We start from the raw sequence: 3,022 nt of genomic DNA, 5'->3' as shown, positions 1-3,022 counted from the left end.
GTTATGGTTAGGCATTAAATGATATATACTGTTAACCTTTCCTATCAAAACAAAGAATAAAGAGTTACCATTACATTACTATATTAATAACTTTAAATTTAGGCTTAAATATTAATTTAGTTATAATATTTTTTTTAATTTAATTTTAATTTTTGTCTATTTTCTTAATTTGGTTCTTTTTACTTGTATAAATATCTAACGAAAGTAAACAATGTTGACTACGTATTAGTTTGTGATTTTTTATTTTTATTTTGTTTAATTTAAAAATTAGTATCAATTCAATATGTCTCACATATTTTATATTTAATGTGATTTTTATATTTTTTTTAATCTTTATTTAAATTAATTTCATTTTCAATAAAATAGAATAATTTTGTCTTTATCTAGAAACCAAATTTAATTTTTATATAAATATAATAGTAATAGTTTTGTTAAAATTTACAACTTTATTAAATATTTTTAATTTAGGGTTAGAATTGGTTTAAAATTAAAATATTTTTAAATCAATGGTGTTATTCTTCATGTTTCATTTTAATTTTAAATTAACTGCAATCATAAACGAAAAATATTTAATACAAATATTAGTATAATATTTATATAAAAATTTAATTTAATTTTAAATTAAAAAAATAAATTATTTTATTTTAAAAAATTAGATTAAATTGAATATAAATTATGAAATTAAATTGAATATATAACATTGATTGATACGTGAACAATTTTTTTAAAATTAAAAAAAGTAAAAAACTATAAACTGATCTATAACAAATATTATTCACTGTTTATTAATTATTTTCATCAATAAAAAAACTAAATTAAACAAAATTGACAAAAACTGAAAATACATTGAGAAAAAAAAGTCAAATTAAATAAACTCAACAAAAATAGAAATTAAATAAGTATTTAAACCTTAAATTTAAGTTTGAACTGTAATCTCTTTTATTAAATTGAATTTCCAAAACAAATACTTAATTTCAATAAAAACTAATACACAATTTAAAAATATAAAAATTTGTTCATAAATATAAAATACCATTTATTTTATTAACAGTTCATTGTAATTTAAAAGTAGAATACATAAATACTTTTTTTTATATCTACTATTAATTTCAATTAATTATTTTAAATTAAAAAAGATAGATAACAAATAATTGTAAAACCCCGCTCATTTCCCCATTCGTGAAAAGGACTGGGAAAATTCCGTGGGAAAGGCGGTGGTCGAGAAACGTAATATTAGTGACTTTCACGTATCCTTGCGTTAACAAGGGTCTTAACCACGATGGTAACCAGTGTCTTAACCACGATGGTAACCAGGGTCTTAGCTAATAAATAAGATGTAATCGTAGCAATACATGCAACCCCTCTCTGTCGCACAAATGGCGGGTGACGGTAATGGACGGAGGCATGTTTCCGACGATAAAACGAAGAATGAGGTCACTTCTATCTCACGTAATCCTCTGCTGCTATATGCTTTGAACATCACGTGTTCAAATTTAAGGGTTAAGAGAAAGAAGAGGGAGAAAGGTGAAGATAAATGTTCTGTAACAAGTCAACTTTAATTATGATAAACGTTCTTCCTTTTAATGCGTTTTCAACATTATTTTCATTTCTTAAAATTTATATATATCATTGAATTATTTCTTAATAATCACTGTACGCAAAAGTTTACTCATACCATCTTATAACACAGTTTAAGGAAATCAAAATCACTTTTAGTAGCAAAAATAAATGTGATGAGATTTTACCTACTGTAAGAAATCAACAATCAATAACAACTAAAAGATATATTTAAAATTTAGAAGACTAAAAGATCGTGTATGGAAACAAACAATCACGATCACTCTCTCTCTCTGACACATACACAAACTCACTCTCTCTCACACACCAACTCATCTATAACCCAACAATAAGGTGATCTAAGAGTTATATGATATAGTAGGAAAATTTAGAAAGAAGGATAGGAGAGGTTTCCCATTAACAAAAATACTAACGATTAATATTTATAGATAAAAAAAAAAAAACAATACTGGTGATGTTCATAGGTAACCGATAAACCTTTAGTCACTTAATAGGAGGAGCAGGTGCGTGCTTCTTGGTGTTGTTCAAAGTTATCGTCCTCCACAACCACGCAAGCATCTTCTTCACCACCCGTTTCTTCTGCCTTCCACTTTTCCCTATCTTCATTGCAAAAACAACTCATCGGTATATATAGTAACTCTATAATTTAACCCAACAATAATGGTGATTTAGGAGTTATAAGGCGACTTAGTAAAAGTTGAAAAAGAAAAGAAGAATAATTGAGTTTAACTCTTTTCAATAACATATAGAAATTATAAAGTTAGTTTAATGAATTTATAAGAGAATAGGTGAGATTATGGATTTAACTCTTCCACGGCACCTACTTGTTCATAAAAAAGAAACAAAATAATGGTGATGTTCATAGGTAACGAATGAACTAGCATGAGATGAGAGGTTTACATGAGAATATTAGAAGGTGATGAAATAAACGTTAGAAGTCACCTCATTCTTCGTCTCGTGGCTGCAAACCTGTTTCTTTCCATTACCGCCACCTGCCATGTGTGCCACCACTATGTCCAGAATACAAGACAGAGGGAGAGGTAATTGTTAGTAAGGAAAAACAAATGGCTCTTGCTATATTTATAGGAGGACGAGTGCATGCCGTAGTGGTAAAATACCATAGTACCCTTTGCTTTTATCGCGTTTTTGCCCTAGGAGTATCGTGGAGTGGGCCTCTCTTGTCTGCTTATCAATGTGCAGTGTTGTGGAGTCTTATTAAAATTTTTCTCTCTCTTCACTCACACACACAGAGTGAAACCATTTCCCTGTAGAGTTTTCCTCTCTCTTCACTCACACACACAGTGTTCAACCCTTCCTCTGCTTTCCCTTTCAAACCATCGCATGACGAACAAAAAATGCAAAAATAATGCAGAAATTTTATACTTTTGAATTAAGTAATTATTATTAAATATTAAAAAAAGTCCAATTGAGTATTTACTATTTA

Source organism: Vigna angularis, chromosome 9 (genome assembly GCF_016808095.1).
Source record: "Vigna angularis cultivar LongXiaoDou No.4 chromosome 9, ASM1680809v1, whole genome shotgun sequence".
NCBI lineage: Eukaryota > Viridiplantae > Streptophyta > Magnoliopsida > Fabales > Fabaceae > Vigna > Vigna angularis.
The sequence above is the reverse complement of the archived record's forward strand: the minus strand, read 5'-3'. Positions refer to the sequence as shown.